Source organism: Canis lupus, chromosome 33, assembly GCF_003254725.2.
Source record: "Canis lupus dingo isolate Sandy chromosome 33, ASM325472v2, whole genome shotgun sequence".
NCBI classification, from domain to species: domain Eukaryota; kingdom Metazoa; phylum Chordata; class Mammalia; order Carnivora; family Canidae; genus Canis; species Canis lupus.
The window spans coordinates 1,263,736-1,279,857 of record NC_064275.1 but is presented as its reverse complement, the minus strand read 5'-3'; the positions used below and the strand labels follow the sequence as shown (position 1 = coordinate 1,279,857).

Sequence of the window (16,122 nt, the reverse complement as noted above, 5' to 3'; positions counted from 1 at the left end):
GGAACGCCTTCAAATAACTGGAATTTTGGGATCCCTGGGTGGCGCAGCGGTTTAGCGCCTGCCTTTGGCCCGGGGCGCGATCCTGGAGACCCAGGATCAAATCCCACGTCGGGCTCCCGGTGCATGGAGCCTGCTCCTCCCTCTGCCTGTGTCTCTGCCTCTCTCTCTCTCTCTCTCTGTGTGACTATCATAAATAAATAAAAATTAAAAAAAAATAAATAAATAACTGGAATTTTGTGTTGTTGTGGCGCTTTTTTTTTTTTTTTTTTTTTAGTCAGGAAGTGGAGCATTAGTACTTACTCTGATTTTAAAATTCCCTCCTTATCTTGAGTCTTTTTTTCTTTTTTTATCCTTATGTCATGGAATTTTTTTACTGCTTATATTTGGAAATACTCAAAACTGGTTAGAATTCTCACGAGATGGTAGCTAAGAACTCATATGCTCCGTATGAATACCAAACAAATTACAATTTTTAAAAACAGAATCAAATGAGTTTGAAACAATGGTCATGACCCTCTCAGTAATCTGATGAAAAAAATGAAGGTAGAATTTCAAGGATCAACACTGGTTTGTAAGTATCATTATACTGGGATAAGAATAAGCCTTTAAGTTTTTATTAGAATGCTGTAAAACCCTGGAACATACAGCATAGTCAGTAAATAGCTGACCACATTAATTTTTCTGCAGTATTTAGATGGCTACCGAGAAAGGTATGAATGGACTCTTAGGAGCTACATTTCAAATCTTATGTTGAAATAGGGAAACTCTTCTGGAGAGTAAAGACATGAGAGCATTTTTCTCCAGGTTCCCAGATCACCAGAATATCTGTAGGTCTGGGAAATGGGCTACAAAATTTGGAAAAACCATAGAAGGTTCTCAACCGATGATTAAGAGGATAATTTATAAGAAATTGCAAATGTTTTCCAGAAAGATATGTCTACACTACGGGGGAAAATACAATTTGGTTATTAGCTAGTGAAAATTTTTGAAGCTTAACATAGTAACAGCTGTCAAAGATGTGCCAATAGCTGACCAAATCTATTAAAGTTCATTCATGTTCTCATAGTGCAATATAGCTCAGTGCAGTTTCCACATTTCCAAAAAGACAGAGCTAATAATGTCTGTCTGTTATTGTGTTATTGTGTAATCTAATTGACAGTTGTTACGATAGTTAGGACTAGAGGCTTTGCTCCAGGTACTTAACAGATAAGAAATTAGATCCCAGAATGTGGATCAAGCATGTTTTTGAAGAGCATAATGTAGTTGTTACTCCTCACATTGAAACTGATGTAAGAAGTAAATGAAATTTGTATAAGAAAAATAAAGTAGCTTAAAGTAAAAAATTCATGCCAATTGCACGCCTTTTTCATTCCAGGAAGAGGAAAGCACCTAAGATGGTAAGTCTTCAGAAAGGAATCTCTTCATGGACACACTTCTAATTTCTAACATGAGTCTTTTCTGTTTGTATTTATGCCATGAGAACATTTCTCCAAGTCTAAGACACTTGGCCTCAAGAAACACCCAGAAAGTTCTCAGCAGAACAATTAGAACTGGTTGCCAATTCAAGCCCCTGGGAATAGTCCAGGGGGAGCAAATTAAGAAGTTCAAGGCCAGGGAAGCTTAGGCTCTCTAAATCATGTCTCTCCTGCGATATATACACTAGGGTGAGTTTTACCTTGTCTCTATTTACTTTCTTTCTACTGGTTGGAAACATTTCCCGAAACAAAACAGTTTAGATCCATAATAAAAATGAAATGTTTGTTTCTAACTGCCTGAATAGATGGCACAGTTGGTGGTGCTGCATACTCTTTCACAGTACTTAACTGACCCAGGCAATCATAACAAGATAGCTATGGATTTCTCTAAGGGCCAATATTCTGGTTACATCAAGAGGAGCTTTGAGATGACTGTAGCTGGTAATGAGAAATTAGAATATTGATGAAGACTTTTCTAGTTTTAAGTTGCAGGGAAAAGGAGAAGGGGGTTATTTATATTTTTTATCCCAAATATAAATGATAAGTATCCATCTTATGCTCAAAGAAAAAATGTATGTATTACCTAAATAGTGGTGAGTAATCTAAATGTGTCAGACTCTGGGCTAGGAAATGTAGAAGAAACAGAAATTGACTTTTCCTTCCTGAACTTTCTATTTAATAAGGGAAATAAGACACATATGTAAATATAGCAAAGAGGATAACAGATGGCAGTATTGCAAACAGAGAAAATTGTTAAAGTTGAATTCCAACAGAGGAATCAATAAAATCTAAATACTAATAAAATGTATTTTGTGGATGGAAAAAGAGGCAACCTAGGATGCCTGGGTGGCTCAGTGGTTGAGTGGCTGCTTTGGGCTCAGGTTGTGATCCTGGGGTCCTGGGATCAAGTCCCACATTTGGCTTCCTGCAGGGAGCCTCCTTCTCCCTTTGCTTGGGCTTCCGCCTCTCTCTGTGTGTCTCATGAATAAATAAATAAAATCTTTAAAAAAAAAAGAAAAAGAGACAATCCAATTTCATGCATAATTGAGAGAATTGTAAATAAAGATTTTATGTGTATGGTGTAGTGTATAGGACTTTTGAGGCTTTAATATGGTAATATATGTGGTAAATTTACAAAAAGTATATGCAGTTCAATTTTGGATATCTTGAATTTGCTCTCCTATACAGACTCTGAGGGAATATGTCCAGAACACATATGAAAATATGAGACTATGACTCACTGGGATTTGAACTGCATACACAGATTTGTTGTTCAACCACAAAGAGGTGTTAGTTGACACCATGACTTTGGAAAGGAGAAGATGTACGAGCCAGGTAAGATACTGAGAGATCAACACTATCTGAAGAGTCCGGAAAGAAATGTAAATCTGAGAAGTCAGATATGTAGAGAGAACTAGTGAAGGACTAACCTTGTGAAACCAAAGAGAATAAATCTGTAATGGAGTGGCATCCACATTTGGATGACACAAAAATCAAGGGAAGTAAGGACTTGGAGAAGGCTAGTGAATTTAGAGATTGGGCAACACCGATTTAAAGTTCTGGCAAACTGTTACAGACAACACACAGGGGATACATTAAATAATGACTATGAAAAAATGAAAACTAAACAAGCTTTTTCTCAAATTATGAATAGCTAAAGAAGGACTAGCTATTTGATGCCACCTTGAAGATAACAAACAAGACATATGCAAAATAGGTTTATTTGTGCAAAGATTAACTTATCTATAAAGAAGAAAGGTTTAATGGAGAGGAGATAAAAACCAAGACCAATAATTCTGTATGAAGGATGAGCCTGAAGGAGTGGTTGATGGTAAAAGAAAAAAAAAAAAAGGAACTGGTTTCCTATGAAGAGGGTATTGTAGCCTTCTCTCTCTCTCTCCTTTTTTTTTTTTTTTTTTTTTTAACTTTTTGATTTTTTCCACAGGGGGAGGAAACTTGATAGAACATATCTTGCCAGACAGTTTCTCTTCTTTTCAGTGGTCTGCTCTCCTGTCACTGGCATCTGGTTTTATAGGTCTTGTAGCATTTGTGCTTACCTTTGAAGCATTGGGTATGCTTTTATCATATCTACAGAAGTAATTTCCTTTAAAATACTACAAAATCATTCTGAGCACTTTGATTTGGCTGATTGTGGCACTCCTTTCTTTAAGAGGTAATTCAATTCTGGAATTCGGTCTTCTGGAAATATAGTTCCACTTGTATTTACTTTATGATGAAGATATTAATTCAGACAGCATGCCATTTACCTTGAGCAAATAACATCCCTTCACAATGGAATTTTCCCTCACATTTATTAAAAGTGGATAATTACCTCGTCTTCATTCCATTTTCAAATTTATATATTGAAAAATAATAAAAAGAGAGGAATGCGTGGAATGACAAATGATATAGATTAATAAGAAATCAGTAAGAACCAAACCTTATGTATTTTTAAATCGACCTTTATTTTACTTGAATAAAAAATGTTTTCTTAAAGTAGATGTACAGAATATAACATCAAATATCATGCTCATGACCACTAGTCTGTAATTATCTCAAATTGATCACACACACATAAACACACACACACAAGGCCATAGGAATTTTTAAAATTTAATATGTCTGCTATTATTGTGAAGCTATCTTGAAGCCATATTTGCTGGTCCAGTCCTAAAATCCACGTCCCAACAATTGGGTTAGGTTTCAGAATATGTTCTCCTAAGTCAATTACAGGAAGTTATTGCTCTGTCTTTAATCAGAGTTGTTGGTCTAATATTTGGACTTTGTTCTAGATATTTCATTTCCAACAAGAAATGGGCTCCTGGGTGGCTCAATCAGTTCAGTGTCTGCCTTTGGCTCAGGTTCTGACCTTGGAGTCCTGGGATCGAGCCCCCACATCAGGCCCTTTGCTCAGCAAGGAGTCTGTTTCTCCCTCTCCCTCTGTCCCTCCTCCACTCATGATCTCTTGTGTTCTGTCTTAATCTCTCTGTCTCTCAAGTAAATAAATAAAATTAAGAATGGGACCATAGCTTACTCTTGTTCCCTGATGCATTAGAAGACAATGTAACTTACTTTACCATTGTTTGCCTACTCGCTGAAAAATTTCACTCTGGTCTATGGTATCATTTATCTGACTAAACTTAAAGTTGAAAAGTGCCATCCCCTATAATGCTCTCCTGTTACTTATGCTAATAAAAATATGCTTCCAGTTTGATTCATCTCATAGCATTTATCCAGCTTTAACTGCATGAGCAGGAATATTCTCTCTAGCATTCCCCAACTGCCAGTAAATCTGTAATGCCCCCCACCCTCAGAAAAGGCCTACAGTTCAAATTTTAATACTTAAAAAAAAATCCATGTAATTTGTTTTGTTTTTTTCATTTTAATTAGTTTCAGAGGTAGAATTCAGTGATTCATTAGTTGTACGTAACACCCAGTGCTCATTACACCAAGTGCCTTCCTTCATGCTTGTCACCCAGTTATCCCCATCTCCCACCTACCTCCTCTCCACCAACCCTCAGTTTGTTTCCTTGAGTTCAGCATCTCTTATGGTTTGATTCCCTCTCAATCTGCATCTTATTTTATTTTTCCTTCCCCTCCCCTACGTTCATCCCTTTGTTTCTTAAATTCCACACATGAGTGAGAGCAAATGGTACTTGTCTTTCTTTCTCTTACTGACTTGTTTCATTTAGCATAACACTGTCTAGTTCTATCCATGTCATTGCAAATGGCAAGATTTCATTCTTTTTGATGGCTGAGTAATATTCCATTATTTTCTTTATCCATCATCTGTTGATGGACATCTGGGCTCTTTCCGCAGTTTGGCTATTGTGGACATTGCTGCTATAAACATTGGTGTGCAGGTGTCCCAGCATTTCACTGCATCTGTATCTTTGGGGTAAATCCCCAGCAGTGCAATTGCTGGGTCTTACCGTAGCTCTAGTTTTAACTCTGTGAGGAACCTCCACCCAGTTTTCCAGAGTAGCTGCACCAGTTCACATTCCCACCAACACTGCAGAGGGTTCCCCTTTCTCCACATCCTCTCCAACATCTGTTGTTTCCTGTCTTGTTAATTTTCACCATTCTCACTGGTGTGAGGTGGGATCTCATTGTGGTTTTGATTTGTATTTCCCTGATGGCAAGAGATGCGGAGCATTTTCTCATGTGCTTGTTGACCATGTCTATGTCTTTGGTGAGATTTCTGTTCATGTCTTTTGCCCATTTCATGATTGGATTGTTTGTTTCTTTGCTGTTGAGTTTAATAAATTCTTTAAAGATCTTGGATACTAGCCCTTTATCTGATAGGTCATTGGCAAATACCTTCTCTCATTCTCTAGGTTGTCTTTTAGTTTTGTTGACTGTTTCTTTTGCTGTGAAGAAGCTTTTTATCTGATGAAGTCCCCATAGTTCATTTTTGCTTCTTTCCCTTGCCTTTGGAGACATGTCTAGCAAGAAATTGCTGTGGCTGAGATCAAAGAGAGTACTGCCTGTGTTCTCCTCTGGGATTTTGATGGATTCCTGTCTCACATTTAGGTCTTTCATCCACTCTGAGTTTATTTTTGTGTGTGGTGTAAGAAAGTGGTCCAGTTTCATTCTTCTGTATGTGGCTGTGCAATTTTCCCAGCACCATTTGTTGAAGATACTGTCTTTTAACAGAATAGAGAACCGAGAGTAGACCCACAACTCTATGGCCAACTAATCTTTGACAAAGCAGAAAGACTATCCAATGGAAAAAAAAAAATCCATGTAATTTGAAAGTAGAAAAAACTAATGGTTTATGATTAAGGAAATATTTTAAGCTAATTTTTATAACACACTTCTTCAGAATTACTGATACAACACCCAACTTTGCTGAAGGCACTGTAGTACTGAGATTGCTTTGTATATAGATTAGGTAGTGCAGGGTTAGAAGGGGGGCAGAGAGTGGGGAGGAGATGCTTCAGAGCAGCATCCCAAGAAATCAAAGATCCTAATTTAGAAAGAAGGAGAAAATCACCTCCAAAACCACTAAACCAGAAACACACACACATGCGCGCACGCACGCACACACACACACGAACCATGCTATACATGAAGAAAATTATATGAACAGAGTTAATAAGCAAACATTGACTAATACATACTTGACCCAAGACCCTAAACGCATGAACTGTAGACTGCTGCTATTTAAAAATTCAGATTTCTTAGCAGACAGATCAGGGATTTGTATTTTTACAAGATCTCCATGTGATTATCTGTGCATGATTATTCTGTACACCAAAGTTAGAAGACCAAATGTTAGAGAATGGAAAAGAAATAAAAATTAATGTAGTGATAAAGATGATAAAATAGCTTTATCTTTATGATACATTAATATCAAAAAAAGTATCAGTGAAATGATAAATAAGACCAACATTCCAAGGTTCTAGCTTTTTACAAGTAAGCAAGGTCATCATGGTAAAAATGGTGAGCTAAGAAATGGAATACTTAAATGTGTCTATTTTCAAATAAAAGGGTTACAATATATCAAATTTGACTACTGAAATGTCAAAAATAAAGCAGATTTATGATTATTGAGGAAGGTCTAAATATATACATATAGATACATAGGAAGGTAAGTTGACAGGTAAAGAGAGAAAGAGAGGAAAGGATATGGTCTCGTTTTTCCCAAATACAACAACAAAGGGGTAAAGCACACAATTGCACAGGAAAAGAAAAGGGACTGATTAATGAAAACCAATTAGGTTTAAGAAGTTTCTATTTTTTAAGAAGTTTCCTATGTTTTAGAAACACCAGAACTCTTCTGGTGAAGATCAAATGTCCGTTCCTCATAAAAAAGACCAATCTTTTCCTGTGTACTAACCTCATTGTCTGACAGATGTCAGATATTATAACATCGTTGTCATTGTGCATGTTTACATATAACTCAAGAACCAAAACATAAATAAACAAGTGCGACCACTGTGTGAGCCCCAGTACAAGAGTGATTCTGGCTTCAGCTTAGAGATTGGAAACAGATGTAAACATTAGTAATTATGCATGTTTTGGGCTTCCCTTCAAGCACAGAAACAGTTGCTTTAGAAATTGTGGGTGGAGCTGGCTCAACACAAACATTATTTGTCTTTCTGAAGTGGAGAATGAGAGATTAGAGTAAACGCAAGCACATTAATCATGAAATGAAGGTTTTTAGGAAGGGTACTTATTTGTGAACTTCTGGTGTCATCCCAAAATGAGAGTTTTAAAACTTGTTCAAGTTATTTTCCTATGTTTATAAATGAATATATCATAAGGTATATGCTATGGTATAACATCTGGATAATATAAGGTATCATATCTGAACGTGTAACATGTATAATAGATGCCGGATCATTATGGAGGGCCTTTGCTCTTTCCCACTGCCACATCTTGGCCATTCCAGGAAAATGGTATTTGGGCTTCATTTTCTGACATACAGATATGGCATTGGAAAAACAGTACCAGGTTACCCCCCCAGTAACGGTTGTTAACATGCATGCTAAAGCCAACATCCGTTTTCCGTTTTCTCGTTTGGAATTGGACTGCAATCTTTAGGTGATCATGCTACTCCTGGCCAGCTAACCACATTTCCCAGCCTCTCTTGTAGCTAAATATGATGAGGTTCTGGACAATTTCATGTAAGTGAACATAGATCTGATGCCCAGGAGGTCTCCTTAAATGAACGTCCTCCTTTCTTCACCCATGTGTAAATGAAGTCCCTTCAAGAACAGAAGTCACATGTGAAGATGGTGGTGGACATAGGTCATAGGTGGGAACCAGCGACTTAAAACACTGAGTGAGACCAGCGAAGATGCCACAGCAGCTTTGATGGCCTACCATCAGAATTCTATCATGTGATAGACAAATGAGCTTCTATCTTATTTCAACTGCTATTTAACGTTTGTTTATTTGTTTATTCTCAACCGAACAAAATTCTATACACAATACAGTTTCTTTTTTTTTTTTAATTTTTTTAATTTTTATTTATTTATGATAGTCACAGAGAGAGAGAGAGAGGCAGAGACACAGGCAGAGGGAGAAGCAGGCTCCATGCACCGGGAGCCTGACGTGGGATTCGATCCCGGGTCTCCAGGATCGCGCCCTGGGCCAAAGGCAGGCGCTAAACCACTGCGCCACCCAGGGATCCCCACAATACAGTTTCAATTCAACCAGCCTGTATGGTATGTTTACTGTGGGCCAGGGGCTGTTCTCCTACTTGAGGCTGCAATGGTGAATGAGAATGGACATGTTTAGCCAACAGTCTGGTGCAGGGGTCAGCCAACTACAATCCCTGGGGCAAATCTCCCCACTCACTGATTTGGTAAACAAGATGTCATTGAAACCATGATTTTTATCATCTATTGCTGCTTTTCCACAGCAATTATGGACGTGAGTAACTATGACAGAGACCTCACGACCCACCACGCCTGCAATACTTACTATCTGGTGCTTTACAGAAAGAGTTCAACAAACCTGGTCTGGTAGGAGACAGACAAGCAAATAGACACTTACAACGTGTAGTATATTTTATGAGAAGGCCCTAGATGCTAGATAAAGGGCTCTGAATAACCTGGACTGGAGAGACCAGGAATACTTCCCAGAGATGGTGAAGTTGAGAATTAGCAGGGTTAGTAGGAGTGAGGTTGAACTTAGCAGGATAAGTAGGGGTGAACCAGATGAGTGACTCAGTGAGAGCATTCTAAGTTGAGGAAACTATACAAGCTCAAAACCCAAAAGTGACAAGTGCTGTCAAATGGAATGAATATTGAAAAGTTCTCCCATACAAAATGGAAGAATAAAGCCAAACTTAGAAGTGCTTACAGAGGAAGCCACGAAGGATCCAGGATTCATCTCAGTAGAGCTTAGAAAAATTATAGTCATGATTTACTTGTCAGTGTGAATTTTACCAGGTATTTGCATCTTAAACTTTATTGTCTCTGATTTTAATTTAAAACAGAGGCATAATTTATTTTGGGAATGCAGTTAAATTAGATGCAAAGTGTATGAGAGAGTGTCAAGGAGAGAGAGCAGGTGCAGAACTTGCCCTTGAACCAACCTTGCCTAAGAGGCCAAAATTAAGCATGAATAACAAGCAGTTGGGTTCCTTGCTGAATTACAGACCCCGAGATCCCCAACCTAGAGACTATGATTCAACGATCTGGGATTGGGTTCAGAAATTGGGATTTTAAACAAGTAAAAAAGGAATTCAATTAAACTGATCCAGAAGTGATTCTGCAAAATGCTGCTTTAGGGCAGACCCATACCTCAGAACCTTCTGGAACATTTGAAAAACTTAGAATCTTGAGTGAAATCCTGATCCGTGAATATAAACCTGAGAGTGCTGCACTTGAATCTATGCTTTAATAAGCTTTCCAGTTGATTCTGTTGTGTAATACAGTTTCTAAAGACATTTCTATACTTCTGGGTCTGTTGCACAAATTCATAAGCATTTCTGACAGTCACTGCACAGGGAAGAGAAGCAAGGAGCAGTGTCTCCAAGCCAGTACAGCAATGATGTGGACACGTACCAGCTGCCAACTCATGTCTCTTGACTGTTTTCTGTTCTTTCCCACCGTATGTGTCTTGGATCTCCCATCCTATTCCCGAGCCATTCCCGCCGTCCCAGCTCCACATAAAGAGGAAAATAGTCAATATGAGGCTGTGAACAGTCAGTTTTATTCAAGAACTGCTTTCTTTGCTCTAAGTTCTCGAGTCACTGTCCTTCCATTCCCAAATGTTGACTAATATGCTTTGATAACATCCCAGGTGCCTCTGGAACATTGCTTCTTAAAAAGCACCTTCGCATGCATTATCCCATTTGATCCTGAAAGACTTCGCAAAAGGCTCTTGCACTAGAGGTATGGGGTAGAGCATTCGCTTTCCAAATGAGGAAGGGAGTAGGAAACACTGGCATGCCTATAGCTGGTCAGAAGAGAAGCCCAGGTTCAAACCAAAATATTCTACAGCTTGAATATTTATGCATATTTAAGATAGTAGAAGAATGACCTGTTAAGAAATGACACAGAGTAGATGTAAAACGCACACGCACACACACACACACACACACGTGTACACAGTCACACAAGGTTACAACAGCTATTTTGAGAAGAGGTTCTTTCTTATTTATTCCCAATCCTGCAGTCTCCCTAGCTATCAGTGAAGAATAGATGAGGTTCTGGAAAATCTCAGTTAACTCTCTCCGCTACTGGGATCTGCTCTAAATTATGTCCTCAAACCTAACAGCGAGCGGCCTGTCCTCTGTCACATAACATTGGACACGGTGTGGGGTCTCTATACCCCCATCAGTCTTGTCTTCTGATTGTCCCGATGAGTAAGGCAAGTTCTTCTCATGTATAGCTCATTTTTCAGTTGAGAAAAGAGAAACTGTTCTAGATATTTCAAGCAGAGAAAAGAGCACATAAAGAGAACTGGATTTAAAACTCTCATAAAGATACTGGAAGGGCTGGGGGAACACATGTGAAAGATGAGATTTAACGTAAGCAAATCAAACTCCTGACCTTCTGGACGTCCACAGGTGCCAACATGCAGGAGCTGACGCTGGGTGCTACTGCTGCTCCACCTGCTGGACCAGGGCCATTTACCCACTGGAGGCACCTCCACGAGCTGGGGTCGGGAGGGAGCCGACTGCCACTGTGGGGACCACCGATGGGCCTATAGAACCAGAAACAAGCTACTTTCCATCCTCCTCTTCCTTCTGATCTCGAGCCAGAGATCAGGTTCTTGGCAGAACCTAAATGGAAACCAGCTGACAGGGACTTGGGGAAAGCAATTTTCCGGTTCTAGCTTCATGTGATAAAAAGATGAGCACAGAAGGACAGTTAAGAAGGTTAGTGCCAACAGAAAATGGATGGCAAAAAAAAAAAAAAAAAAAGAAAAGAAAATGGATGGCAGTACCTGGTCCATCAAGAAGATTAAAATAACCTTATATCTCATCTATTGAAAAGAATAAAGATGTAAAATAATAGCATTTGTAGCAAATAGGAATGTATTTAGTTTAAAAAGCTGTATTGTAAGTCTTGTGAAGAATAGCTGAATTCTCTACATTATTACATGCTCCATTAAAATATGGTCAAAGAATTCCATGAGCACAATGACCTAAAACATTTTTAAAAGTCATAAAAATCAATGTTAATTTTTTAAAACTTGCTTTTGTTTACATAAAAAATTTTAAAAAGAATAAAAATATATTGTGCACTACATGTATAGATGTGTATATAAAATATGAATATAGACTTATTATTATAACTAAATTCAAACCTCTTCCTGGATGTATATCTGAATATCGTATCTTACATGTTATATGTGTTTATATATAATACATATGTACATCTCCAGAAAGAGGTTTGAATTTAGTAATAATTTGGAATTTCAGTTGCGGGTGAAATTTTATTGGCCCAAAGACAAGAAATATTTTTAGAACAGAACAGTACAGGATTCTGGGTATCCATTTCATGCACTGATTTGCACAGTCTACAAAATTTGAAACTGCTTAAAATCAAACCTATATGAACACGAAGGAGACATTTTACAGTCTTGATGTGAAATGAGAATCTCCTTCAAGTATCATGTACAGCTCTTACTCTCCAGTTACATTTACCTAAGAGATTTTCAGTTGTAGTCACTAGGTAGCTCAGCTTTGCACTTTAGCAATGACTTTGCACTCTTTTCCTTGGACTCTGTTTGGTCACAAATAGACTCGATCAGAAGGTAATTTTGGAGTCATCATCCTACACAGTTCCCATCACATCTTAAATTGTCACCTGGCTCTTTTCAGACATTTTTGAAAATAGCTATGATGAGGAAAATAGAAGTGCAGCCTAGCAAACATTATGTTATGTCTCAATTAAATTTGGCTAATAGTGCTCCCTTTTTTTTTACATGAGGTAATGCTGTGAAAATATGTCCTAAGAAAACTTTCTTCCTGGTAGACAATATGGTTATACACTCGAATAAATAGAAACAGGAAGATGCTTAAGAAACACATGTTTAGCCAATTTCCCCTTCTAGGCTTTGATAAAATCAGCAAGGTGAAATAACAAGTTAAAATATACTGGAGATCTCCAATTCTCATGATAATGTAGATGACATTTATTATGCATTTGTTTCAGACCAAAATGATGCTTCACCAAATATTTTGGCCCCTTCAAAAGACTAATCATGGAGGGTTCAGAGGGTATGTGGGAACTTCCTGTACTTTCTGCTCAATTTTTCTGTAAACTGAAAATATATGGTAAACTTTGGGTGTGAACAAAAGGAAGAAAAGACACATGTGTGACTGGTGATGGAACATGCCAGACATCTGTGATTTTTGAATATGAACGTTATCAGAATCACCTGGAGGACATGTGCAATAGATTACTGCATTCAGCCTCCAGAGTTTCTGGGCACTATTTTATAAATTATGGAGGTATAATAAGTTTTGAATCATTTGATAATTGTTAATGCTTTACTTAATTTTTAAATATCGTTTGAAGTACTATAGGGAAGGTGACATAAAGCCATTATTTTATAAACATATTTAGGAGGAACTGTTTGTAGTTAATTCTAAATATATAGGAAATGTTATTTCTTTTGGGATTTTGTATTTGTTAGTTAAGACAGTAGTATTAAAATGTTAGGGCAGGGATGTCTGGGTGGCTCAGTCAGTTAAGTGTCTGCCTTTGGGGCAGCCCCGGTGGCTCAGCGGTTTAGCGCCTGCCTTCAGCCAAGGGCATGATCCTGGAGACCCGGGATCGAGTCCCATGTCAGGCTCCCTGCATGGAGCCTGCTTCTGTCTCTGCCTCTCTCTCTCTCTCTCTCTCTCTCTCTCTCGCTCTGTGTGTGTCTGTCATGAATAAATAAATAAAATCTTAAAAAAAAAAAAAGTGTCTGCCTTTGGCTCAGGTTGTGATTCCAGGGTCCTGGGATAGAGCCCCTATTTTTCCCTCTCCTACTCCCTTTGCTTATGCTCTCTCTCTCTCTCTCCAATAAATAAATAAAATCTTTAAAAATTTTTTTAAAATAAAATGTTTCAAGAAAATATCCTCATAGTTCTTGGTAAGTTAATTATTATACAAAGTATAATAGAAGTGATAGCTCCATGAGCAAACACACAAATGTTTAGTCATCTGAAACATTCTAAATTTTCCCCAGTATTTTGGAAAACATTCACACTTCTTTTTTTTTTAAATTTTTATTTATTTATGATAGTCACAGAGAGAGAGAGAGAGAGGCAGAGACATAGGCAGAGGGAGAGGCAGGCTCCACGCACCGGGAGCCCGATGTGGGATTCAATCCCGGGTCTCCAGGATCGCGCCCTGGGCCAAGGGCAGGCGCTAAACCACTGCACCACCCAGGGATCCCAACATTCACACTTCTATTGCTGTTCTGACTTAATGAGTCAACCCAACAGAAGAAGACAATTAAGGTACAAATTTCAGCTCCATGAAATAGAGATATAGGCTGATAAAAACCTCTGTCACTGTCATCTACATAGAACTACCCAATTCCACCAATCCTCTTAATCCAGTTTCTCACATGCACAAGAATGGATGATTCCTTGAATTATGTTACTTATGAAACTTTGTCCTGTCCCCTTATTGCCCATGGCAACCGATACTTCCAGCTTTGTTCTTTTTGCCTAAGCTTATCTATTTGGGGTCTTTTGTGATTTGAGTTGAATTCTAGGATTTTTTTTTTTTCTTTGGAAAATGTAATTGGGTGTTTGATAGAAATTGCATTGAATCTACACATTCCCGTGGGTAACATTTATTATTTTCCATTTTCCACGAGTCAATGAGAAGTGGATAATGTGGTCCAGATCCATTAGATTTTCCTTGGGATCCCTCACTTGTCTGTGTTCAGCTGGTTGGTTCCTGTTGAGGAACTGTGTTGTCCTTCCTGTGGTCTCTGATCTTCCAAATGGTCATCCTGGATGTGTTGTTCATGATGGTACAGATTTCCATGAAACAATGGAAGTGCTTAAGTCTCCTCGAGCTCTGAGAATGGATGTGTCGTATGAATACTTCCATCATAGTCTATTGGCCAAAGCGAGTCAGGGATCAGGGAAATAGAGTCCACTTCTTGACTGGAAAACTTATAATGTTACAATGCAAAAGGTATGCATAGAGACAGAAGAGATGAATTCAGCCATTTTTTTTGTGTGTGTGGTCAATTTACCACAGTATTTTTCTCCAAATACAGGCAAAAATCACAAACATAAGTTCAGAATAAATCATCAAGTGAATTGTGAAGTAGATGAGACATATCTGAATTTCAAAATGACATTAAACCAGATAATTTCTGTAATACATGTGGAAAAGATGGTGGCACGCAGCTCTGGGTTGAGGCAGCAGTTAGATCGATTTGTAATAAGATAAATGGCCATCTCCAAACATATTTATTTATAGAAAAGTGTCAAAGAGACATGTTCAGTGACAGAACATAAGGCTTTCTTCCCAGTCAGGTTCTATGTAACACTTACCACCATTTATAAATGACTTGTATAAAAACATGATCCTCCAAATAGAAAATGACATGAATCTGGAAGGAAGAGATAGTATTCTGGATGACAGTATTAGCGCCCAAAAAGACCTTGACAGGATGAAATGGGGATCAAATTAAATGTGGCAAGTTTTAACATAGATAAATTTAAGGCATAGCCATAAAGTTGAAATCTCAAAATGTCCAATTATACACTGGTTTAGCTGGATAAGCATCTTAAGGGCTTTAGTGAACAGCTGCCCTAATAATAATCAACAGTGTATGCAATTTACATAAAACATCTGTGAATATAGGTCACATTAGTATATGAACTATGTATATTCTAGAATAAAGTAATACTCTTCTCCTCCAAACCTCAAGACTTACTTTGACTTCACTCTACAATTATGCTGTTGAATATAATAGTGATAATTATTTTTAGCACTAATTTTGATTCTGAGTTTCAGTTAATTCTCAGTGCCATTTGAAAATCAACTCCTCTGGGCATCTAAATTCTCATCAATTAGTAAAAGAGCCCTAAAAATGGTAATATTCTGAGTCAAATAGCAGATATTGTAAGTATCACAGCTTCTGATTATAAAGTAATAAAATTAGAAATTAATAGCAGAGTTTATTCATATTATTAGAAACCAAAATAAGAAAAACATATCTAGGTTTTGTACTATTAATAGAGAGATTAAATGTTAAAAGATTCAATGACTCACTAACTTTAATCGCAATTATATATTACATAAAAAATGATGACATAGGGCCAAGTGTAGACTCAGAGGAAAATATACAGAAAGGTATTATTTTAAATTTAAAAGGAAAGGGTAGACTTCTGCCTTCAGCTTAAGATGTGGAAAGCCGAAATAGGGATCCCTAGGTGGTGCAGCGGTTTGGCGCCTGCCTTCGGCCTAGGGCGCGATCCTGGAGACCCGGGATCGAATCCCACATCGGGCTCCCAGTGCATGGAGCCTGCTTCTCCCTCTGCCTGTGTCTCTGCCTCTCTCTCTCTCTCTGTGACTATCATAAATAAATAAAAATTAAAAAAAAAAAGAAAGAAAGCCGAAATAATGTAAATCCTACCCTGAGAAAAAGGAAAATTCATTATACTTTAGAAAATCATTACTTTTCCTGAATCCAGTGGATCAGTGAAATCTTAGGGCAG

At 37.8% G+C, this 16,122-nt stretch overlaps 1 long non-coding RNA gene across 3 annotated transcripts in view; it reads left to right on the top strand.

The window, feature by feature from the left end:
- The first annotated feature begins 273 nt into the window (after positions 1 to 273).
- LOC118353177 (uncharacterized) overlaps positions 274 to 16,122 on the top strand; it is a 75,024-nt gene continuing 59,175 nt past the window's right edge. Inside the window, exons 1-3 of one of the 3 annotated variants that reach the window (XR_007407895.1) lie at positions 274 to 571; positions 1,376 to 1,397; positions 2,664 to 2,810. This is a non-coding gene — a long non-coding RNA (uncharacterized LOC118353177). Of the gene's footprint in view, positions 572 to 1,375; positions 1,398 to 1,480; positions 1,665 to 2,663; positions 2,811 to 16,122 lie in introns of all 3 variants that reach the window. The other 2 variants (XR_007407893.1, XR_007407894.1) reach the window with 2 other exon arrangements.